This window comes from Lepus europaeus, chromosome 4 (assembly GCF_033115175.1).
Source record: "Lepus europaeus isolate LE1 chromosome 4, mLepTim1.pri, whole genome shotgun sequence".
In the NCBI taxonomy this organism is placed as follows: Eukaryota; Metazoa; Chordata; class Mammalia; order Lagomorpha; family Leporidae; genus Lepus; species Lepus europaeus.
The window spans coordinates 163,099,437-163,124,774 of NC_084830.1; the positions used below are offsets into that span (position 1 = coordinate 163,099,437).

The 25,338-nt window shown below is 54.3% G+C and overlaps 1 protein-coding gene and 1 pseudogene across 1 annotated transcript in view; one reads left to right on the plus strand and one right to left on the minus strand.

The window, feature by feature from the left end:
* The window catches only part of MCC (MCC regulator of WNT signaling pathway), a 446,585-nt gene that overhangs the window by 42,296 nt on the left and 378,951 nt on the right, over window positions 1-25,338 (plus strand). The window lies entirely within an intron of this gene.
* LOC133758205 (nucleotide exchange factor SIL1-like) lies at window positions 10,026-25,153 on the minus strand (annotated as a pseudogene).

Genomic DNA, 25,338 nt, shown 5'->3' on the forward strand with positions numbered 1-25,338 from the left:
CCATGTACATCAAGCATACATTTTCCCCCTTCATTTTTTTTTTTTTTTTAAAACAATTAGTTTGAAAGATGGAGAGAAGCATCCTGGGAGATCTTCCATCACCCCCACATGCCTGTAACAGCAAAGCCTGGGTCAGGCTGAAGCTGAGTCAGGAATTCAGCCCCTGTCTCCCTTGTGAGTGGCAGGACCCAAGCACTGCAGCTGTCATCCGCTGCCTCCCGGGGTGAGCATTAGTGGGACTCTGGGTCTGATGCAGAGTAATCAGCCTGGAGCCCAGGCACTGGGACATGGAACGTGGGTCTCTTACCTGGTGTCTCACTCAGCTGCTAGGCCGAATGCCTGCCCCAAGTATCCCCTTTCTGAGAGGTCTCCAGGTTTTCCTGGAGTGTCTAGAGTAGAAATTGTTGTTGGAGCTTTTCTGCCCTTGCCTCCTGGACTCCAGACTGAATGAATTGTGCAGTTCCGAGGCCAAGCGCTGTCTCCCGTACTGTGAATGACATTTCCAAATGTGGGCTGAAATTCACATCTGCTTGGCTGCAGGAAATGAGTGTGTCTGGGGTGCTGTTTCCCAGTGTTGCTGCTGGGGGCTGTCCTGGGACTGTGAAAATACACAGCCCTGAAAATCCACCATCCCAGCAACCCGGACGAGCCGCCCGCCCCCCTGCCCTGAATTACAAGATGACAAAACCAGAACAACAAGCAGAGACCTCCTTTGTGGTGAGGAAGAGTAGGAGTGACTTTTTAGAGAGCTGTCTTTCAAGTATTATTTAATACAGTATACAGTTATTACTTGGGTAGTTTTTGAGTTTCTAATATTTGTTTAAAATAGCTACGTTAAGCTAAGCCTCGATTACTACCTACCAGACAGGATTCCCTGGTGCCCACCTCAGCCCCAGGGCCTGGTCCCTGCACCCTCGCCCCTGGATCTTCTCTTCCGTGGCCTCCTTCCTGTCCTCCTGTCCACCGGACCTGTGAGATCACAAAGACCTGGAAGGCAGTTGTCAGTCCTGGAATAAGCCTGGCAGCCTTCATGGAGGCTGAGAACCAACAGCGGGGTCCTGCTGAGAACCCTGCACAGTCACAGCCCCGGCTGCCCACCACTGCTCTTGCGGCTCTGGTGACGCTCTGTGGGGGTCACTGCAAGGGGTCAATGAAAATCTGAACAGTGAGCCTCACACTGGATTTTCACGTATTCAAAATAGCTGTTCTGGGGCCGGTGCTGTGGCGTAATGTGTAGAGCAGCTGCATGCATTGCCAGCATCCCATATGGGCACCGGTTCGAGTCCTGGATGCTCCACTTCTGATCTAGCTCTCTGCTATGGCCTGAGAAAGCAAAGATGGCCCAAGTCCTTGGGCCCCTGAACCCTCATGGGAGACCTGGAAGAAGCTCCTGGCTCCTGGCTTCCAATCAGCTCAGCTCTGGCTGTTGCAGTCATTTGGGGAGTGAACCAGCGGATGGAAGACCTCTCTCTTGTTCTCTCTTCCTCTGCATCTCTGTAACTCTGTCTTTCAAATAAAATAAATGAATCTTTAAAAAAAAAGGGGGGGGGGGAGGGGCTGGCACTGTGGCTCACTTGGTTAATCCTCCGCCTACGGCGCCGACATCCCATATGAGTGCTGGGTTCTAGTCCTAGCTGCTCCTCTTCCAGTCCAGCTCTCTGTGGTGGCCTGGGAGGGCAGTGGAGGATGGCCCAAGTGCTTGGGCCCCTGTACCTGCATGGGAGACCAGGAAGAAGTACCTGGCTCCTGGCTTCGGATTGGCACAGCTCTGATCATGGTGGCCATTTGGGGGGTGAACCAACGGAAGGAAGACCTTTCTCTCTGTCTCTCTCTCTCTCACTGTCTAACTCTATCTGTCAAATAAAAAAATAAAAGGTACCAAATCTGGGGCAGGTGTCATGGTATAGTCAGTAGGGCTGTGGCCTGTGATGCCGGCATCCCACATGGGTGCCAGTTTATGTCCCTGGTGCTCTACTTCTTTTTCTTTTGTTAAGATTTTTATATATATATATATTTGTTATTTATATATAATATAATATACACTATATTATATAATGTATAATATAATATATAAACACAATATTTTATATATAATATAATACATATTATATATTATATATTTTATATATTATTTGACAGGTAGAGTTAGACAGAGAGACAGAGAGACAGGTCTTCCTTCCATTGGCTCACCCCCCAAATGGCCGCTATAGCCGGCGCTGCGCCAGTCTAAAGCCAGGATCCAGGTGCTTCTTCCTGGTCTCCCATGTGGGTGCAGGTGCCCAAGCACTTGGGCCATCCTCCACTGCCCTCCCGGGCCACAGCAGAGAGCTGGACTGGAAGAGGAGCAACCAGGACTAGAACCTGGCGCCCATATGGGATGCTGGCGCCGCAGGTAGAGGATTAACTAAGTGAGCCATGGCACCAGTCCAAGATTTATTCATTTATTTGAAAGGCAGAGTTATAGAGAGGCAGAGATAGAGTGAGAGAGAGGTCTTCCATCCACTGGTTCACTCCCCAGATGACTACAACGGCTGGAGTTATGCCAATCAGGAGCCAGGAGCTTCTTCCAGGTCTCCCATTGTGGGTACAGGGGCCCAAGGAATTGGGCCATCTCCCACTGCTTTCCCAGGCCACAGAAGAGAGCTGGATTGGAAGAGCAGCAGCTGAGACTTGGATTTGAACCGGTGTCCATATGGGATGCCGACACTGCAGGCGTCAGCTTTGCCTGCTATACCACAGCACCAGCCCTTGCTCCACTTCTGATCTGCTCCCTGCTAGTAGCCTGGGAAAAGCTGCAGAAAATGGCTCAAAAACTCTGACTTTCAAATAAATAAATAATTTTTTAAAAATGGTGCCTAATCTCACTCACAAGGGCTCTTCCCTAATGACCTCATTGCCTACCAGAGGCCCCACCTCCTGAACCTGACATTTGGGGTCAGGATCTAAGCATGAGTTTTGGGGGAGACACAGACGTTCAGACCATGCCCACAGCTGCCCCTAGTCTTGCCGTTGCTGCACGTATGTGTGGCTTTGGATCAAGAGACCCCTCCGCCGGCAGCCCAGCTTGCTCATGGCCTGCTTTGGTCAACACGGCAGCGGAGGTGATGCCGGGGGCTTCCTGGCCCAGCCTGGGGGTTTCTGTGTATGCCGTATTGGAATCCCCTGGGAGGTAAAGAGATCTGGACTCTGCTGCTGGAGAGACCATGAGGAGAGGGCCCTGGGGGACCAGAGAACCTGCGCCCCTGCCAGCAGCCAGCACCTACCACCCAGTGTGAACGTGAGGCCACGAGGTTATTCCAGCATCAGGCACGGTCCCAGTCGACCCTGCAGGGAGCAGAGGACATGTCCAGCCAGCTGTCAATCCACAGAACCTTGAGTCATTACAGTTGATGTTTTAGGCCACTAGATTTTTGGGTGGTTTGTTTCACAGCGGTAGATAACTGAAACCCATAGTCCGTGTCTTAGGCAAATGATGTGACTGTTCCAAGTCTCAGCTATCTTTTTTTTTTTTCATTAAAATTTAGAAAGATATCTGCGTACTTGAGGTTCTGTTTTGTTTTTTAAGAGGCAAAGAAGCACAGAGAGACAGAAAGAGAAACAGATCTTCTATCCACTGATTCACTCCCCAGATGTCCACAGTGGCCAGGACTGGGCCAGGCCAGGAACTCTATCCAGTTTTCCAACATGGGTGGCAGGAATATAACTTCTTCAGCTGTCATCGCTGCCTCCCAGGGTCTGCATTAGTGGGTAAGTGGGATGCAGGTGTCTTAACCACCAAGCTAAACACCCACCCCAAACTCAGCCTTCTGAATCTGTGAAATGGGTGTGATACAAATGACACCTGCCTTTCACGGTTGTCACGGCGACCAGTAAGCTAATAAAATAAATCGAATTTAAAATGCTGGTTGCTGCATTGTTACTCATTCTTTTTTTAAAAAAAAAATTATTGATGTATTTGAAAGGGAGAGTTACAGAGAAGGAGAGGGAGAGGGAAAGGGAGAGTTATAGAGAGGGAGAGGGGTGGGGGGGAGGGGGAGAGATCTTCCATCCACTGTTTCACTCCCCAAATGGCCACAGTGGCTGGATCTGGGCTGATCTGAAGCCAGGAGCCAGGAGCTTCTTCCGGGTCTCCCACGCGTGTGCAGGGGCCCAAGTGTTTGGGCCATCCTCTGCTGCTTTCCCGGGCCATAGCAGGGAGCTGGATCGGAAGTGGAGCAGCTGGGACTGGAACTGGCTCACATTTGGGAAGCTGGCCTGCAGCTGGCAGCTTTACCTGCTATGCCACGGCACCAGCCTGTTATTCATTCTTTAGTTCCTCCTGAAGAATCCCTAGCTTTGCTTCAGGGTGTGAGGCAGGCCCATGGAAGGGGGTCAGGAAATGCAACCCTGGGCAGGGTATTTGCAGTCTTTTTCTGGGTGTTATTTTTTTTTTTCTCTGCTGTTAGCCTTTGTTCTTTGGATGATTGGGTCTGTGTCAGTGTGTTGGTGTTTGCAAATATAGAAACACTTGAATGCTTGGTTGAGAGGAGAGTTCTCCTCTGTTTTGTACAGGTCATAAAAGCGACAGGAGGGTTTGGACAGGGAGCACAGTCCCTGTGTGCTTTTAGCTATGGGCATGAAAGCAGTGTAATGATAGAGCTGGCGGAATGCGTTGGGAACACAGCCGGTGCCTCACAAGCATTGGCTGTTGCTGTTGTGAAAAAGATGCGTGTCCTTTCCTCCCTGTCTGTGACACTCAGTGCCACCTGTGCTTCCCAGCCTCCCGCTGCCGGGCTACGTCTCAGGAAGAGGGGGATACTCCCCCACCACGTGGTGAGGGGTTTGCCACTGCGTCCTGAATTCCACATCGAGTGTCCAGTCCGTGTGTGCTGGCCCAGGAAAGACAAATGCAGGACTGTGGAGTATGGATGACGCGTGAGAGTCGGAGGGTATGGGAGAGGGTGGATTACAGCTCGCAAGGCCCATCTGTTGGGACATTGTAATATTTCCAAAAGCCCGTGGGGAATGAATTTGGGAGTTGAGTTTATTTGGTGTAAAACATGTAGCAATACGCATTTCCCGCAAACTTTTTTGTGACACCATCCCCTGAAATGAAGACAGAGAGTGCCTTCCGGGACCCAGCGGGTGTCTGGTGAGCCTTCCGGGAACCTGCTGTCCGAGAGCCTGCCAGAGATGCAGCCGGCGCCTGGCAGAGGCCCTCCCCCTGGATCCCGGCACTGGCCCAGGTGTGTCCGCCACCCAAGAGGCCATCTAAGGAGAGTGTTTCCAAATCCGTAGGAAGAAAAGCGCTGGATCGGCCATGGCAGGGGAAGTGGGAGCTCTGAGCGCAGCCTGCACGGTGAGGACCTCTGTTAACACAGCCTCCGTGCCCGCTGGGTCCCCCTAGGGCCCTGATGGGCAATGGTCCCAGCTGAGACGCCTTCCCCCAGGGCCCACACACATCCCTGCTCATGACGCTGCCAGGGTTCGGCACTGTATCAGCCAGAGAGGCTCTGTTTGCCAGAAGAACATCTCAAGTTGCCGCCCCCCCCCACACCCCGGGCCAGGTCCTGTGCTGAGTCTGTGACAGCTGGTGGGGTCGCCCTTGTCCTCCACCCTGGGGGCCTGAAGCAGCTGGGGCTCCTCAAGGGAGTTCTCCAGGCTCAGTGTAGGAACTAATGCGAGGCAGCCTGCTGGTAAGGGAACGTGGGGCTAGTCGGCCCCAGCCGGATTGTTGGGTTCAGCTGTGAGCTTCTATGAGTCTGGGAGTCGGGAGGCAGTTTACTCCTGGGACTTGGTGGAGGGTAGCTCCAGGGAGAACCCTTCCCACGCCCCTCAAGTCGTATCTTCAAAAAGTTCCCAAGAACATCATATTGGCAGTGTATTTTTCAACTTCTCTGTAAAGAGCCTTTTTTTTTTTTAATAAAGGAAAGGGCACACTTTTTAGAATGGAAAAGGCCGCGTTCCCCCTGCAGCCGTGAACGCATTCTGCCAACGCGCGGCACCAGCCTGTCCTCCCCTCCCAAGGAAGGGCGCGGGTTTCTCTGTCCCCTGCAGGTCTGTAAACCTGGACGGAACACCTCTGCCCGGGCAGTACACACACTTCTGCAGTTGTCACTCGTGGCTGTGATTCGAAGATGGCTGCCAGGATCTCCTTGGACAAAGACAAGCAGAGTCACATTCATGCCTGGGCTTGGTCTTCCTCCACCTCACAAGCCTGCTTGTCCCGCCGGTCCTTGGCCTTGACAGCTGTAACACACAGGCCTCAGGGCCTTCCCCACCACTGCTCTGAATCTGAGTTCTGCTCTCTTCCCGTTCTCCCCAGCCTGCTCCACTCCCCTCAGAAAAGAAGGAAGGGGCGGCCAGCACTGTGGCGTAGCGGGTAAAGCCACAACCTGCAGTGCCAGCATCCCATATGGACGCCCGTTTAAGACCCAGCTGCTCCTCTTCGATCCAGCTCTCTGCTATGGCTGGGGAGAGCAGTGGAAGATGGCCCAAGTCCTTGGGCCCCTGCACCCACATGGAAGACCTGGAAGAAGCTTCAGGCTCCTGGCTTCAGATTGGCCCAGCTCCAGCCATTGTGGCCATCTGGGGAGCGAACCAGTGGATGGAAGATTTCTCTCTATCTCTGCCTATGCCTCTCTGTAATTCTGCCTTTCAAATAAATAAATAAATAAATAGATCTCTCTTAAAAAAAAAAAAAAGAGGGAATCCCTAATAAGCTGACCTCATTTATCCCTGTGTCCTTAGCCAGGACCTGCCAGGAATCGGCACAGGAAGGGGGTACCTGGCCCGGAGGGCATAGCGAGGGCGTCCTGTGGAAGGAATGATTGGCTGGGGGGGGGGAGGGGCTCTTCCTCAGCTCCTGGTGATGTTGAGTGCCCTGCCCCCCGCACAGGGCTCATTTTCTTTGTGGCCCCACTCAGCCTTTTTGCTTTTTCCAAGTGCAGCAAGGGCCTGTGTTTGGAAGTCTGTTCGGCCATGTTCTCCCAGGCCAAGCAGCCTGTGTGTGTTTGCTCACTCATTGTTCCCACCTGCCAGCTCCTGAATGAGCCGTTTCTCTGTGCAGTCCCCAGGGCTGAAGAGCATCACGCTGCCTTCCAGTGGGGTCGGCCCTGACCCCAGGGTGACAGCCGGCTGGTCCTCCACAGGATTTCCTGGGTGACCGTTCAAGGTTGGGTGGGCACTGGCGACTTCAGGCTAGCAGGAAGTCGCAGCATCTGACACGTGATGTAAGCTTTTCCCCGTTACGTGCAGTATACACAAACTGAGTTCAACAAGTCTGAGAACACAGAATTAAAAGATAAGGTTGTTTGGGTGTAAAAGAAATTGGAAATCCACGCCTGTGGAGGTGCTCCAAGAAGCTCATTTAAAATTACAGAAAATGGGTGAAGTAGTGAGTCGGTAGCGCCAGCCTTCTTCCCCAGGGGAGTGAGCTGGATGCAAGGCTCCCAGTGTCAGCGCCAGACGCTGGTGTGCAGTTGTTTGTGGCGCTGCTTGGGGGACCCCTGGAAGGTCACCCCTCCTTGTTCCCCTGGACCTGCTCCTCTCCTGGTAGTATGGGAATCTGAGGACTTTACTGATTTTTCAGAATTACTTATTTTTATTTGAATGAATTTTATTTTTTATTGAAAGGGAGACAGAGACAGACTCTGTACGCTGATTCACTCCCCAGATGCCCACAACAGTTGGGGCTGGGCCACGTGATAGCCAGGAGCTGGGGATTCAGTTTCTGAGTCTCCCACGTGGGTGGCAGGGACTCAAGGACCCGAGCCATGGCCTGCCGCCTCCCAGGGCGCACATGAGCAGGAAGCTGGAGAGGAGAGTGGGGCCAGGCACTTCAGCGCGGCATGCAAGTGTCCCAAGCAGTGGCTCCACGGCTGTGCCCAGTGCTGGTTTTGCAGAGTGACAATTTATAATGCCAGCAAGAGCATCTCTGCTTGCAAAAACAGGGCACTTACTCCTAGTGCCAACGCAAAGGCTGAGGTTGAACAAAACAAGCGTGGACGCATCACAGCTGAAGAATGACAAACGGAGAAGCGGAAGACCTCGGGGGCCGTTGCGACTGTGGCCGATGGCCGTGTCGGGAACGCCTGTGGCCTGGGGGCGCGTGTGTTAATCCCCTTTGGCTTGAGGACCCTGCGGCGTTTCTATGCTGTTTAGGCTGTACTCCTGTGTCTGGCTTTACTTAAGTCTAATATTTAAACAAAATGTTTACCCTGGAAAGGATTTTCTGATGTGAGGCCGGTTGTGTCTGGAACCTAGATATTTCCACAATTTATGCGTGCTCGCCAGACTCGTCGGCCTGCCACACGTGTTCTTCTTGCAAAGGTTACACACCAGAAAGGAGAAGAAAGCAGAGGCAGAGACCCACGGACCCCAGCGGCCGGGGGGTTGCCCGGGGTTGCCCGCCACCCCGTGGGCCTGCGTCTCCTGAAAGGGGGCTCTCGGTTTCGTCGTAATTACAGACGGGTGGGATCTGGGGGCCGACATGTGACTGAAGAGCACTGTTGTGAGATGCGGCCTGTGTTCCGTGTCGTGCTTACAGCGCGCTCACTCCGTATTGCTGGACCTTGGTTTCCGGGGTGGCTGCCGTTTTCCTTCCTCCTCCTAGTCCCCTTTGCTCATCTCTCGGCATCCCCCACCCCCAGGTAAGGGCCAGGTGCATGCTTGCAGGACCCCTGCCGGGCCACATCTCATACCCCTTCCCCTAAACCTGCCGGGGAGCGGGACCGCTGACCTCTGCCTGTGAACCTTGCCCTCGCCAGCCCTGGGCCATCCTGCATGCTGATGGACTTCAGGCAGGAGCGGGAGGCCCACGTGACAGCTGACAGTTCCCAGGTGGCACCCCCACTCAGAGGGGCAGTGCCCACGTGGCAGCTGACAGTTCCCAAGACTGCACATCCACCTCAGAGGGGCAGTGCCCACGTGGCAGCTGACAGTTCCCAAGACTGCACCTCCACCTCAGAGGGGCAGTGCCCACGTGGCAGCTGACAGTTCCCAAGACTGCACCTCCACCTCAGAGGGGCAGTGCCCACGTGGCAGCTGACAGTTCCCAAGGTGGTACACCTATCTCAGAGGGGCAGTGCCCACGTGGCAGCTGACAGTTCCCAAGACTGCACCTCCACCTCAGAGGGGCAGTGCCCACGTGACAGCTGACAGTTCCCAAGGTGGTACACCTATCTCAGAGGGGCAGTGCCCACGTGGCAGCTGACAGTTCCCAAGACTGCACCTCCACCTCAGAGGGGCAGTGCCCACGTGACAGCTGACAGTTCCCAGGTGGCACCCCCACCTCAGAGGGGTAGTGCCCACGTGACAGCTGACAGTTCCCAGGTGGCACCTCCACCTCAGAGGGGCAGTGCCCACGTGGCAGCTGACAGTTCCCAGGTGGCACCTCCACCTCAGAGGGGCAGTGCCCACGTGACAGCTGACAGTTCCCAGGCGGCACCCCCACCTCAGAGGGGCAGTGCCCACGTGACAGCTGATGGTTCCCAAGGTGGTACACCTATCTCAGAGGGGCAGTGCCCATGTGACAGCTGACAGTTCCTGAGGCAGCACCCCCATGTCAGAGGGGCAGTGCCCATATGGAGAGCAGAAATGAGGGGAGATGTGTGGAGCAGGACTCTTGCCAATTTCATAGTACCTCTGCTTTTAGAAAGAAATGTGTCTTTTTAGAAGCTCTCTGGGGAATGAACCTACCATGAGAGAATGTCGAGACGTGTTCACTAGGAGTACGTGGTCTTTCTCACGTGTCAGAGGAGGTGACTGGACTCGAAGATTTCTGAACCCTCTTCCCACTCTAAATCTGGCTGTGGATTTTTTTCTTACGTCTTACTGCATGGCCACACCAGCACAGCCCAGATGGTGCTCATGCCCCAATAGGGATATCTTCCTTCCTGCCGTTGTCCCCTGAAGAGCCCCCCAGGGCAGTGCCCCTGTGCCTTACATCGGTGCCCGGTCCAGCCGTGGCGTCAGGGGCAGCCTCAGCTCAGCTCCTTCTGCAGGCCATCAGTGGAGCCAGCGGCTCCCAGGAGTAGCCCTCGTCCTCAGCCTCCCATAGCTCCAGGATGGCCAGCGTCCTGCTGAGCTGGGGATCCTGATGGTGGTGGTCCGGCAGGTGACCAGGAGGTGACCAGGGTCTGCAGCACCTCCTCGTGGGCGTCGTGCTCAGACACTGTCTCATGGGCTGTGATCTCACACCAGCCCTGTTCCTGCAGGCCTGGCTGCCACAGCGATACTACTACAGCTTCTCTGGGATGTGTTGTGGGTCGGCTCAGCCTCCCGCTCAGCAAGCATGTCCTGAGTGACCATGTCCTAGAGCAGGGTGACCGTGCGCATGGCCAGCACCTCTCTGTTCTGCACCGGCTTCAGGAGCTGAGGCTGGGCACGGGCGAGGTGCCAGAGCAGGGAACACAGCACACATGGGACCTTCTTTGCAGAGAGAGGCTGCTCCATGGCCAGGATGACCAGCAGCTTCTGTAGGGCTCCCCCCTCAATGGCCTCCGCCTGGACCTTTGGGTTGCTAGAAAAGGCAACCCCCGCACAAATGCAGCAGAGTCCTTCCCCAGGGACTCTGTGCTGTGCAGTCCATTGGTCACCACCTGAAGCCCTGCAAAGAAAAGTAGGGCCTGCACATCATCCACCTGACGGACAGAATATTCTAGACCAAAGAGTACAGCGCCGGTGCTGTGGCTCACTAGGCTAATCCTCTGCCTGCAGCGCCGGCACCCCAGCTTCTAGTCCTGGATGGAGCGCTGGATTCTGTCCCGGTTGCTCCTCTTCCAGTCCAGCTCTCTGCTGTGGCCCGGGAGTGCAGTGGAGGATGGCCCAAGTGCTTGGGCCCTGCACCCGCATGGGAGACCAGGAGGAAGCACCTGGCTCCTGGCTTTGGATCGGCGCAGTGGTGGCCGTAGCGGCCATTTGGGGACTGAACCAATGAAAGGAAGACCTTTCTCTCTGTCTCTCTCTCTCTCACTGTCTAACTCTGCCTGTCAAGAAAAAAAAAAAAAAAGAATGCAACAGTCTTCCAGGCTGGAGGAGGAGCTGTTGAACTTGTTGACCAGTCATACCGTGATCTGCATGTGAGGCTCAATGACAGCAAACAGCTCATCGAGCCCCTCTTCAGCTCCTCAGCGGGGCCTGCCTTGCCTCGTCTCCCTCTGAGCTCTCTGTTCCTTCCTTCAGTTTTACAAGAGCGCCCTTGAGGTCCTCAGATGTGGAGGTGTGGTGTCCAGCCATTTGCCTTTTTTCAGCCCTTTCACGTGATTTCGGAGCTTGGCTTCCTACTGTAGTTTCACTTCTCTTGCCCCCGACCGAAGGGGTCCTGCAGGGACAACCTGACCTGGTTGAGGGGTCGGGTCGGGCGAAATACCCACAGGACCTCAGGGTCAATCAGAGGGGAGGATGGACTGGCCCCAGGTGTTCTGATGGCTCCCAGGACCTGGTGCCTGGACCCAGCTTGGGCCGCAGATAAGGAAGGCTGTGCAGCCTGCCTGTGAACTGGGGCAAGCTGGAGAGAGCCGAGGGCCCTGCGCTGAGCCCCGTGTCTGAGCCGTGGGGCTGCCGTTGCTGGAGAGAGCCGAGGGCCCTGCGCTGAGCCCCGTGTCTGAGCCTGGAGGACCCCAAGTTTGGGAATCCAAAGCGCTCAGGTGGTCGCCCAAAGACCCAAACTCCAGACTGGTAGATGCAAAAGCAAGAGGATTTTTATTAGGCGTTTGCGCAAACGGGCTCCCTGTCACTTGAGGCAAAGAGAAGCCCTGAGCCGCAGTTACAGGCAACTTTTAAAGGCAAAACCCACAAGATTAACATATTTCGCGGGCTTTGGCTTGACTGGCTAGTTTAAAGGTTGCCATGAGTACTCATTGGGTCCTTTAGATGGGGAGAGGCTGCCCAGGGCGGGAGTTACAATTAGTTTCTTTTCTGGGGGAAACATTGGGAGAACTGAAACTCTCGGGAACTGGAAACTTAGAGTGTGTTAGCTAATCTTGGGGGAAGAGACATCTGGCACTTGTTCCCACATGCCGGCTTTTCAAACCCCAGTTTCTAGAATGTTACAAGATTTATCCTTAGGTGTTAGCAAGCAAAGCTAATGTGCACAGAAACAAAAGATCTGCAGTTAGCTCTTAGCCACACTTGTCACAAAGCACACCAAACACCGGAGTAAGGGTCCTTCGGGTTTTTCAAGCCATGGGGCTGCTGTCGCTGGAGAGAGCCGAGGGCCCGGCGCTGAGCCCTGTACCCCGTGTCTGAGCTGTGGGGCTGCCGTTGCTGGAGAGAGCCGAGGGCCCGGCGCTGAGCCCTGTGTCTGAGCCGTGGGGCTGCCATTGCTGGAGAGAGCCGTGGGGCTGCTGTCGTGGGGAGACTCTGTGAGAGTGTGGGGGCAGTGTCAGCCCTGCAGCCCCTTACCGGCTCTGGCCTTGGAAGAGTCGCTCCAGCGCACTGAACCTCGGTTCCCTCGTGCACAGGAGCACTTGCTATGCAAGATTATTGTGGTGAGAAATGACAGGAAACAGGGTGAAGGCCATTTTTAAGTTACTCATTTTTTTCCCCAAGCATGCTTTTATGTTATTCCAGGACTCTAGTGGGGGTTAAAATTTTTAAAAACTTATTTTCATTTTCTCTGAAAAAGAGACAGATGGACAGACTCAGATCTTCTATCTGCTGGTTCACTCCTCAAATGCACCCATCAGCTGGGGCTGGACAGCCTAAAGCCAGGAGCTCAGAACTCAGTCGAATTCCCCAAGGGGGTGGCAGCAACCCAAGCACTTGAGCCATCAGCTGCTGCCTCTCTGGTGCGCGTCAGCAGGAAGCTGGATCCGAGCAGAGGAGCCAGGACTCAGCAGGTGCTCTGACAGGGTGTGGGCCTTCCAGGTTCAGGTTAACCACAGCGCCACTGTGCATGCTCCAGGTTGTCATTAGGTCCTGGTCCCGGATGCTGACTCAAGGGTGCAGCACGGAGTGGCACTAAACGTACTGTTTACCCAAGGAGCTGTGACAGTGGATAAACAGCACAAGCCCTCTGCCTCTCTCAGCTGGAACGGCAGAGGCAGGCGTGACTGACATAGGAAGAGGAGGAGGCGGGTGGCCTTTGAGTCCTCGTCGTGGAGCCAGGGATGGTTGGAGGCCAGATGCACGCAGGTGGCCACTGCCCTCCTTTGACCATCTCGAGGGTCATGCTCTGGGTGTGACCAGACAGTTGCCACCCAAACTGGTCCAGCATGCACCGACCCAGTCGTGCTTCCAAGAAACTCAGTCCAGTGGCTCTTGAAGGACAAGAGAGGAGGCCCCGTCCAGGCCCCGTCCAGGCCCCATCCAGTCCCCGTCCAGGCCCCGTCCAGTCCCCGTCCAGGCCCCATCCAGGCCCCGGCCAGGCCCCGTCCAGGCCCCATCCAGTCCCCGTCCAGGCCCCGTCCAGGTCCCCTCCAGGCCCTGTCCAGTCCCCATCCAGTCCCCATCCAGGCCCCGTCCAGGCCCCGTCCAGGTCCCGTCCAAGTCCCGTCCAGGCCCCATCCAGGCGCCATCCAGGCCCCATCCAGGCCCCATCCAGGCCCCATCCACGCCCCGCCCAGGCCCCATGACAATCGTTCTGGAAATTCCCTGTCTGCGGCTCCCCCGCGCTCCCTGTCTTCCCTGCCCTCACATCTCTCAACTGAAACTCCTTGCAGGCTTCCGAGCTCTTTGGTGCTCTTTTCCTGCTCTTTCCAGGGATGGGCAGGCGATGGCTTGCCAGCCAGATCTGACCTGTCACCTGTTAGGTGTAGTCCTTGGCAAAGCATGCATTTCACATTTTTTAAGTGTTGTACAGAAAATAAAGAGATTTGACAGAGATGATGTGTGGCCCTCAAAGTCTAAAATGTCTGTTCCTCACTTTTTTGTGGAAAAAAAAATTTATTTACTTGAAAGGCAGAGTTAGAGGGAAAGACCGATAGAGAGAGACCCTCCATCTGCTGATTGGCTCCCCAGATGGCCACTACAGCTGGGGTTGGGGCAGGCCTGAGCCAGGAGCTTCTTCTTGGTCCCCATGAGGATGAAGGGGTCCAAGCACTTGGGTCACCTTCCCCGGCTTTCCCAGGCCATTTGCAGGGAGATGGGTTAGAAATGGGGGCAGCCGAGACTCGAACTGGTGGCCATGTGGGATGCTGGCACTACAGGCTGTGGGATTACCTGCTGTGCCGCAGGGCCGGCCCCGTACTTCCCTTCTTGACCTGAAATGTTGGCCAGCTCCTGCTCCGCACTGTGCTCTCTCCTACAGGTAGCGCTTGGTTCCATTTTGTTCTTTCGAAGTCTGATTCGTCCTTCTTGGCTGTTCATGTGCCCTCCTACCCTCACACTGGGGAGGGAGGTAGAGAGGAGAAAAGGCTGTGAACACTTAGACCTGGGTGTAATTCTTTCTAAAGGTTATTTATTTAAGAGTTACACACACACACACAGATCTGTGTTCACGCCTCAAATCACTGCAATGGCCAGGGTTGAGCCAGGCTGAAGCCAGGAGCCAGGAGCTTCCTACTGGTCTTGCACGTGGGTGCAGGGGCCTGAGGTCTTGGCCATCTTCTACTGCTTTCCCAGGCCATAGCAGGGAGCTGGGTCGGAAGTGGAGCAGCTGGGACTGGAACCAGCGCCCACACGGGATGCTCGTGTCTAGACTTGGGCAGTTGTCTGCCACGCTGTGATTCCAGCAGTAATATAAAAAATCAGAAAAATCAGGTAGCATCTTTCATTCACGACCATAGTAATTATGTGCACTGTTAAACTTCCGGTACAGTCCCCCCTCCATCTCCTCTCCTTTTTGTTTCCTCTTCCTCCTCTCTTTCTTCATTCGCCAACAGTTTGACTGAAAGGGAGTTGCTTACCCAACCTCTTACAGGATTAGACACCCCCTTCTCCCTTTCTTCTGTTTTACTTTCATAGTTTTTCCTTCTTTTCCTTAAACAGAACACTAGTCAGTACCCACCAGTGTTGTGCACAGAGAATCAGGGACATAGGAGATGTGCTATTTGCTGTGGACACGGTCAGGGAGACAGAATTCTACCAGCGACAGCACAAGGGTGATAAGTGTCCCAGAAGATCTCACAGAAGTGAGATCAAGTTGTCGGGTAGGAAGGATGTCAGGGAGGGGTGCGATGAAGGTCAGGGCCGGGTGGAAAAGAGGGGGTAAGGCCGTGTAGGCGGGGTCAGTGTCATGTGAGCTCATGTAGGTGGGGTCAGCATCACATGAGACCACGTAGGCGGGGTCAGCAGTGCATAAGACCGTGCAGTTGAGGTCAGCTGCCTGTGCGACCCCCTAGGTGAGGTCAGCAGCACGTGTGGAGGCCCAGAGCTGCCTGTGGTCAGGTTTGGTACCTGTGCAAGCCTGACAGAGTCTGGAGCCCGAGGCCTGCAGCCTCGGTGAGAAGTGCCTTGGTCCCTAGGGCCCTGGGCATCTAGCTAGGATTGTGCAGTAGGGGAGTGAAGTCCCCAGACCCGTCTTTAACCAAGGGCGCTGGGGCTGCAGGGCGAGCAGTGCAGGCCTCTTTCCTGAGAGTGGGCCCGGAGGAGGCTGTGGGAGCGGCGGGGTGGGAGAAGGTGGAGCATGTCCCCGGGGCAGTGGCCCAGTGTGATGAAGTGACCGTGGGCAGCAAGGACACGCAGGGGCAGTACCTACCTCATCTCAGCGGCTCATGGCAAAGCTCCCAGGGCATAGCTGCTCTTACCCTGCCTGCTCTTCCGGTATGGGTACCAGCCGTGGCTGCTGCCTCTGGGTTTCCACTGCTGTCAGTGGCATGGGTCCCTAGTGGGAAGTGTGTGAGTGACCGCTGGATTTTGCTTGCTGGTCCCTAGGCCGGGTGTGGAGAGACTGAGCAGCCAGCATGCTGTGTTCCTATCTCCCCCGGCACTCTGCACCGGGTACAGGTGTGTTCTCTGCTGGAGCCTTCGTTTCTTTGTGTTCACACACTCCTCCCCTTTCCCGCCTGGGCTGTCTACATCCACCTTCATAGCCCTTACCTTGTCACCAACCCCTTCCCAGCCAGGTCCCCCACGCACCAAAGCGCCCTCCGTGCCTGCTCCCCGCCCCGCCGGGAGCACCTCATGCCTCTCCCACACCAAGTCGTGGAGGCTTTTCCATCGGTCTCTTGAGGTTTTCACTCTGGTGTTCTTGCTTTCTTGGCTCCGACCTTGGCCCTGCATTCGGAACCTCCGCCCAGAGCAGCCCTTTGGCTGTGATCCTGGGGTTCTTGTTTGGTGCCAGAAGCTGTGTTCTTTGAGGACACTGCCCCAGTACCAGCCCACGGGTCGCCCCCAGCCAGGGGAGCCTGCGTGAGAAGCTCGGGTACCTTCTGAGCAGTCCTAGCCAATACAGTTAGGACTCCTTTAGCTATTTGAGCTTAGTATTCTAATAGTGCAATAAAACATTCATGTGTAGTCTACTGTTTCCCTCAACTAAACTGAAAAAGTTTTTGAAAGACAGGGCCATATCTTTTTTTTTTTTTGCATAGTGTTCCATAAACACTTGAAAATTGTGTATACAGGATCCCTTCTGGATTGTTCTGACGAGGAGCAGAGACATTCATTGTGCATATCACGTAGGTCCACTGTGGTGGGACGGCTCTGCTTCAGACCATGGAGGTGACAGGCAACCCCACAATAATGACAGGTGGTAGCCAGGGGCCACCGAACCCCAGCCTCATGGTGACCGTCAGGTATGAGTGTGTCCCTGTTTTACATTTTCAGAGAAATTATTTTCCAGAAGTCACACTATGAATAAGAGGGGACTACCAAAAAAATTATAAAAAGCTGGATTTACCTGGTGTTCTTAGCCTGCTTCACCCCATGGCAGATGGAGTCCTAGGGAATCAGAAGCTGTGACATGGAGAGAACCTCAGGAACTTCGAGGCAAAGCCTTTGTTCTTCCCTTGCAAATACAGAAGCTAAGGTGGTGGTGGTGGGGGGGGGGACATAAGTTGCTCGTTTCAGGCACACTGGGCCTTAGGCCTTAGTTGCCAGGGCCTTAGGACAAGGGCCACTGCACACCTGTGACCCTGACACCTTTGGGGCCAGCTTTAGGGCATCCTCGACAGTGTGTGGGATGGCATCCAAGGAGGGTCCACGCTGCACTGAAGGGGCAGATGTGAACTAGCAAGGGTGGGGGCTTCCTGCTCCTCACCCCCTCCCCCCAAAATGTCCTACACAGAATCTGTGCCCCACCACAGCAGAGCTGATGTGGGAGAAATCAGGGAGATAGATAGTTCATGAGCTGGAGCCTGCACCTCCCCAACCCCGTGTAACCCTATCAGCGCACCTGTCAATCAGATGCCCCTCCCCAGGATGCGCCTCACCTTACTGGGACCTGGGGACAGTACTAGGTAACCACTCCCATTTTCAAAGTTCATAGGAAGTTTGGTGGAGGGGCGGAGGCACCCCCCCCCCCCCCGCCCCGCTGTGGACCCGGGGAAAGCAGAATGTGGAAGTGCCTCTTTCCCCTAACTGGCCCACTCACGTGCCTGTGCGTTCCCCTCACTCCGTAAATAAGCCTTATCATGCTGCACGCTGTGCTTGTGCCTGCACTTAGAATTCTCGAAGTTAGAGGCAAGAGCTGGGATAGGAGTGTGGGTCTGACCTAGCCCACAACAGAACCCGTGATAAAATACGTGGGCTGGGGCTCTAGATTGGTCTACCTTGGGGACCTAGATGAGGAGTTTTGTGGCTTTAAAGCAGAGGCGTAAGGGCACGGGGAGGGGGGGGAGCTGGAGAGGTAGGTGTGTAAGAAGCACTGCTCAGTGACCGTGAGCACGGACAGACAGCGCCTGGGTGCGGCACTGCTGCCTCTGCTCCGGGTGTTTTGTATGGGTAAGTGCGTATGTGTGAGTTTAAAAGTTCATAGCAAATGGAATTCAAAGACAAACTTATTTTGGTGCAAAAATTTTCAAAATTCATGTATCCAAGGGATCTGCAGAAAGTTCATGGAAAATTCAAATTATGAAAAAATCTGCACTTTTTCACCAACATGAACGCATGCTTTAATTCACTTCCCCATGGATGTTTTGAAGTGGACTCGTGCGTGTGTCTGTGCGAGCTTTGTGTGCGTCATCTGTGGCCCAGGTTTCTGTGAAAGGCACGGAGTCAGTGACTGTCGATTTGGAATTCTAGGTGTAGTGTTCCTGCATATTCCCAAAAATATTCTTTCTTTTTAAAAAGAGTTATTTATTTGAAAGAGCTACAACGAGAGAGGGAGAGACAGATTGAGAGGAGAGAGATTGTCCATCCACTGTATTATTTCCCAAATAGCCCCAGTGAGCAGGGCTGGGCCAAGCCAAAGCCAGGAGTTTTTTTTTTTTTAAAGATTTATTTATTTGAAAGTCAGAGTTACACAGAGAGAGGAGAGGCAGAGAGAGAGAGAGAGAGAGACAGAGAGAGAGAGGGGTCTTCCATCCGATGGTTCACTCCCCAATTGGCTGCAACGGCCGGAGCTGCACTGATCCCAAAGCCAGGAGCCAGGAGCTTCTTCTGGGTCTCCCACGCATGTGCAGAGGCCCAAAGACTTGGGCCATCTTCTACTGCTTTCCCAGCCATAGCAGAGAGCTGGATTAGAAGTGGAGCAGTGGATCTTGAACTGGCACCCATATGGGATACTGGCGCTCCAGGCCAGGGCTTTAACCCGCTGTGCCACAGTGCCGGCCCCCAAAGCCAGGAGTTTTATCCTGGTCTCCCACATGGGTGCAGGGGCCCAAGCTGCTTTCCCAGGCCATGGCAGGGGGCTGGATTGGAAGTGAAGCCACTGAGACTTGAACTGGCGCCCACTTGGGATGCTGGCCCTGCAGATGGCAGCCCAACCCGTTGTGCCACAGGGCTGGCCCCAAGGTAATTCTTTATGATCCTGAGCAGATACATAATACCTCATTGTCTTTATCCTTGGACTGTGTGTAGCACAGAAGGGGAAGGGGAAAAGGAAGGGAAATTTTGCTTTCTCTCCGCTCCTTCTGTGCCACAGTTGATGACTTCAGCACGTGCTGATCAGCGTGAGCCTGGGAGAGGGGCTGGGTGCCGAGGGCAGCCAGGGGACACCATGTGGGGCTCGGCACTCAGCCACCCTGGTGAGGAAGCCCAGGTCTCAAGCCGTCTTCCCTGACCCTGTTTGCCTCTGCTTGTCTTTCCCCATTTCCTCTGTGAGATAACTCAGGAAAGCAAACAGCAGTGCCACCAAAATGAAATTTTGTTCCTCAGGGTGAAACATAACATTGGATATTTTTACTGTAGACAGCAATATAGATAACCCCCCAAAGAAGCCTCAGAAAATATTTTTAAAGCATTAAGATGACAGAAGTGCTGGAGGTCCTTTGCGCGGTGCGTGCCTCCTCAGCGTTATCTTGGGTCCTCGGGAGTAGCTTTGCAGCCGGCGGAGACAAGGTGTGGACGACAAGAAACAGAAGCTGGCGCAGCCGTGTCTGCTCAGCTTTGCTTCTCTTAGCTCCGGGTGCTCTCTCCTGTTCATGCTCTGTATTGGCGGGAAACCTGGAAAAAGACCTCTTGGCTATTTTTTTCCTGTTTTTAACTCTTCTGTATTCTTAATCCTTTTAAAAATATATTTATTTAAAAGGTACAGTGACAGAGAGATCTTCTATCCATTGGTTGACTCTGTGAATGGCCACAATGGCTGGGCCTGGGCCAGGGAAGCCAGGAGCCTGGAACTCTATCCAGGCCTCTCATGTGGGTGGCAGGGGCCCAAGTGCTTGGCCCGTCCTCTGCTGCGTCAGCAGGGAGCCGGATTAGAAGTGGAGCAGCCGGGACTCAAACTGGCACTCATGTGGGATGCTGGTGTCATGGGTGGTGGCTTTACCTGCTGTGCCACAGTGCCAGCCCCTTAATCCTTCTTGGAATTGAGAGCTGGTCGTCCCCAGCACTCCTCAGAAGAAAACTTGGTAGACATTGCCTTTCTCCTCATACTCCCTTTGTGTAATTCTGGCATCAAGTCAGTCATCTGGTGCCAGCAGCGGTACAACTTCAGGTTTCTGTGGAGCGGCTTGGGCTCTGTTCCTCGATGATCGGGGCAGCCTACGTGAGTCTGTGTCTCCATCCGCGGAGTGAGGACATCCCCACCCCACCCCCAGCACTTCAGTTTGCTAATGTGTTCAGTTCTCAGAACCCCGTGGGATAGGTCTCGCTGCTGGTCCTGTTTGAGAGTTAGGCAATGAAGGAGAAGTCCGTTTAGGTGACTTGTCTCTGGTCCCGTGGTGGCAGCTGAACATAGGCACAGGCATGCCAGCTCCTGTGCCTGGCCGCTGACTGCTGAGCCGTGGCGCCAGGTGGCCCCTCCAGGCTGTGGCCTCCTAGTCTCATAGTCCAGTGGGCGAGGTCGTGGCCGTGGCCCAGGACAGTGTCGCTGTACAGCCTCCCTGCTCCCAGCTGCCCAGCGCCCCAGGCCTTTGCCTACAGTTGTGGGTAAATTGCTCTCTCCGGCCCCTCCAGCCTCCAGTACCTCCAGATGGGGCCTCATTTAGAAATTGTCAGGGCGGCTGTCACCAGTGATGCTGAGTCACAGTGCAGTAGGGTGGGCCCCGATCAATACGGCGGTGCCCAGGAGGGGCCTCCAATGGCTCATGAGTCTGCCATGGGTACCTTCAGGCCATGTAGGCCCACAAGTGACCGTCGTTGGGCTTCAGTGCCCTGCTACCCTCAGGATTCTCTCAGGGGATGCGTCCACTCTGAGGTAGGTTGCTATCTCGTTCCCTGTTGGTTTCTTTACTCATTTCCATACAGGGTTGCTGACTGGTCACCTTATCTGCTATTCTAGGGGCTCCTCACTCAGTGGAGCTCCCCCAGGTCTTCCCTGAGTAGACCCCAGGCCAGCACCCGGCTGGACAGCAGTGCCTGGCACTCAGGTCAAGGACACTGACTCTGCGGGCAGAAGGAAAGATGCTAGAACAAGGGAGGGCCGAGCGCTGAAGGGGAGACGCTGCGGCCTGGGTGTGTGGCGTCGTCGAGCAGCGCTTAGGTCTGCTGCTGTTCAATGGGATGTGGCCCCTCAGTCGACTGACGGTACATACAGTTGTCAAAGGATTTAATTATTTTTGAAAAGCAGAGTTAGAGAATGAGCTGGGGGTGGAGAGGGGAGAGGAGAGAGAGAGGGAGGGAGGGAGGGAGGGAGGGAGGGAGGTATCAAGATCTCCATCTGGGGCTGGCACCGTGGTATAGCCGGTAAAGCTGCTGCCTGCAGTGCTGGCATCCCATATGGGTGCCGGTTCAAGTCCCGGCTGCCCCACTTCCAATCCAGGTCTCTGCTGATGGCCTGGGAAAGCAGTAGAAGATGGCCCAAGTCCTTGGGCCCCTGCACCTGCATGGGAAGACACAGAGGAAGCTCCTGGCTCCTGGCTTTGGATCAGCACAGCTCTGGCCATTGCAGCCATCTGGGGAGTGAACCAGTGGATGGAAGACCACTCTCTCTGCCTTTCCTTCTCTCTCTATGTAACTCTGACTTTTAAATAAATAAATAAAATCTTTAAAAAAAAATCTCCGTCTGCTAGTTCACTCCCCAAATGGCAACAATGGCTGGGGCTAGGCCAGGCTGAAGCCAGGAGCCAGGAACTTCTTCCAGGTCTCGCATGTAGGTGCAGGAGCTCAAGGACAGTTGAGGCCACTGTGAGAGAATGGGACTTGGTCCATATTCTACTGCTTTCACAGGTGCATTAGCAGGGAGCTGGATCGGAAGTGGAGCAGCCGGGACTTGACCTGGTGCCTATGGTGTTGCAGGCCGCAGCATAGCCCGCTAAGCCACAATGCAGGCACCTGGCATTGTGTGTCACATTGACCCTGACCCCCGACTTGATCTGTGCAGGCTGCCAAAACAAAGCAGTGCAGACTGGGTGGTCTAAGTGATAGGAATTTGTGTTTTCACACTTCAGGAGGCTGGGCCGTCCCCAGATTGAGGTGCTGCCGGGTGCAGTTGCAGCAGTAGGCTCTCTTCCTGGCTTGCATGGTCTCTTCCCCCCACATCTCCATGGGGCACAGAGAGAAAGAGACCCCTCTTCTTACAAGGGTCTCACCCTGCTGACCTCACTCAACCCTAGTGGCCTGTGAAGATCCTGTTCTGTCGCTTTGTGTTGTGAATGGGGTGGGAGGACACACCAGTCAGTCCATAGCAGCCTCTCTCCAGAAAACATGTGCAGAAATCCATTTTCCCATTCCTTCTGTGAGGAGAGCTGGTGGGTAATAGGACGCTTGAACGTAGTGTGGTGTGAGAGACCCTAAATTCTGACCTGGCTTAATGACCTCAGTCAGCGCAGGCTGTGAGCTAGACTTGGAAGCCTCTCGGCCGAGGCTGTCTTGTTACTAAAGTGGGTGACCCTAGGGGCTTCAAAGATAGTTCTTCCAGTGTGAAGCCTACATTTTATTTACTATCTTTGACACAGAGAAGAACTGGATCTTTAATCTAGAATGTTAACTTGTTCTTTACAGAAAGCCAAACTATGTAGAACGGGCTCTCTTTGCACCTTTGCTTGAGGCTGGGTCCTTGGGGGCGGAGGTCTGTCCCGAGTCTGGGTCCCCAGGAGACACAGTCGTGGGGATTTGGGGACAGGGGCCACTGTGAGCGAGCTGGGTAGCCCGGTTAGGCTTGGGGAAGGTGAACTGGGACACAGCTTGGCTGGTCTTACAGCATTCCCGTCGGTCTGAACAAAGTCCTGGGCTGGTCTTAGGGGTAGCCAGGTAGCACGGCCTTCTGCACAGGCAGAGTCTGGGCAAGAGGCCTTGTACCCTCGAATCAGCTGGTCGTTCGACGTGGGGAAGGGCATAAACTTGGGCAGGTGGCTCCCCTGCTCAGAGACTCCCAGAAAGGAACTCGGCGAGGGCCTGCAGTCCAGGAAGCGGGGTCGAGTGCTGCGTCCATGCACCCACTGCGGGGATCCGTGGCGGGCCCAGGCGACAGTAGCTCTATATTAAAGTCTGCCGACGTTCTTTCATCTGGGGTTCGTTTTTTCCCTTGTGGTTGAAAGTTCATCCCTGGACTGAAGGTGGAAGATTGTGTGAGTAGGGGCCCTCTGACGGGGCTGGGTGGCGGTTAGTTATTAAGTGTGGAATGAAAATGCACCACTTCCAGTCGTGTTGTTACAGGCACAAGGGAGGGAGGAGCTGGCGTCAGTTGACACTCCATTGGAAAATGGCTGAGAGATGACGTGATGGGGAGCGAGTGTCAGACAAGCCTGGGCATTGTTGGTGGGGCTGTGGCTTCTAGAACCTTCCTAGACTTTTTTCCAAGACTGTTGTTTCGTTTGCTGGAACTAGCAGAGGGCATCTGAGGATGGATAACTCTGCTGCTCTCAAGTGCTCCTCCGTACTTGACTATTAATTAGTGTGGTTATGTTTTAATGAAGTCATTTAATAGCAGTATTCCTGCTGAGAATTTTATTGGATATGATGTTAAATCCAGTGGTGTGAAACATACGTGTGTAATGTAGTGATGGTTGCGGGACTCTCGGAGAGTAGCATCCTGGGAGGATACGAGCAGTGGATTGAGTTAAGAAAGCCCGAGCTTCCTCAGAGGGACTCCAGGGTGACCCGCTCTCCGTGGTGGTGGAGAAGGTAGATGGTGTCACTGCCACTTGTGTGTGTTGCTTTACAAACAGTTCTCACAGCTGGCAGGTTCAGATCCGAGGAAACACACAGACACAATTTTGCTTCCAGGAGCGATCCGCTAAGTTGAATAACTTGATTTTCTTACAAGATGTTGACAGTGAGTTTCTCCCACGTAGAGAAATCAGTGGGAAGTTCGCAGTGATTCCTGAACAGCAGCAGCGCGTGCCGGCAGGGGTCCACGCAAGCATTTGGGAAGTGTTTTTTAATTGTCTTAACTGCATGCTCGTCAAATGACACCAACTTTTTGTTTCAGATTTTTCAAAGTAAGTGATTTTTTTTTTAAGTTGACTAAACATTTTTAAGCTGATTGTAAGTGTTCTTTGTGTCATAGATTCAAAGTTATTTTAGTAATTTTGAGGATGACAGATGTGTTTTGTAATGGATTATCCGAATGCACTGTTTGGGCCTGGGGAAGTCCTGAACCTCAGTGTTCCCATCTGCACAGTGGGGACAGTCAGGATGTGGTCAGGCAGCGTGCAGTCGGGTGTACACACGTCGAGTCCCCCAGAGTCCTCAAAGGTGATTTTATTTGAGGATGAGTTTTGTTGATTTTGTTTGTGGGGAAGTGATGGCTTCAAGCGGGAGTCTCAGGGGAGCGTATTGAACTCATTTTGTGCTCCTGTTGGATTGAAGAGCTGTGAGTTTTGAGTTCTGCAGTATTCCAACGACCAGAAGTTGTGCATGCCAGTCCCAGTGGGGAGGCTCGTCAGGGCAGAGTGTGTTTGGTTGTTTTATTTGGGAGATCAGAATTCTGGGGACGGTGACGCAGGGGAACCTTCAGTCAGCCTCGTTCTTTTCCACCTTGGTGCTCTGCCATCCTTAGAACGCAGGGCTGTCCTCGTGCTCGCTGCCTGGGGCCCCCGATGGCTTTGCCCACGCAGGGGCCATGTTCTGGGCATGAGGCAGACAGGAAAAGGAGGTGAGAAGTGCTGGCTCCTGGGTCGGAACACGGAGGCTCTCCTCTCCGGCTGTTTCATTGGCAGCATGGTGTTTGTTGCAAGGAACAGCTCTGGACAGCCTCCGTGCACATTTTGTCTCCAGACCAGTTTTTTTTTTTTTTTTTAGATTTATTTATTTATTTGAAAGGCAGAGGCAGAGAGAGAGAGAGAGAGAGAGAGGTTTCCCATCTGCTGGTTCATTCCCCAAATGGTGCTGATCAGAAACCAGGAGCCGGGAGCCAGGAGCTTCTTCCTGATCTCCCATGCGGTTGCAGGGACCCAGCACTTGGGCCATCTTCTTCTGCTTTCCCAGGCCACAGCAGAGAGCTGGATCAGAAGAAGAGGAGCCCGCACTTGAACCAGCGCCCATATGGGATGCCGGCACTGCAGGCGGCAGCTTTACCCGCTGTGCCACAGTGTCGGCCACAGAGAGCAGGCGTGTTGAAGGAAGAGGCTGCTCTGCATCTCTCAGAGCTCAGAGCTGGTGCTGACCTAGTGTCTGTCAAACCTCTCGGGTTCCAGTTTTGCTTCCCTGTGGCCCTTGTCTGCTAGGCTAGCCAGGTCTTGATCCTCTGCTCACACAACAGGGAGGCAAGGAGCGAGCCCAAGCACCCTAGACTCCCAGCACCTGCCATGTTGACGGCCAGACAGGTTCTTCTCTGTGTCTCAGTCCTGATACCCTGGTCCTCGTCTCATCTTATTTCCTGGGCCTGACTGTCTGCCTTGGAAACCTGTCACCCCCAGTCCCTTGGGGCTCTGGCCTGCCCAGGTCTTGTTCGCCATCTCCAGGGACGGGAGTCCTCCCTGGTGGGCTGGGTCC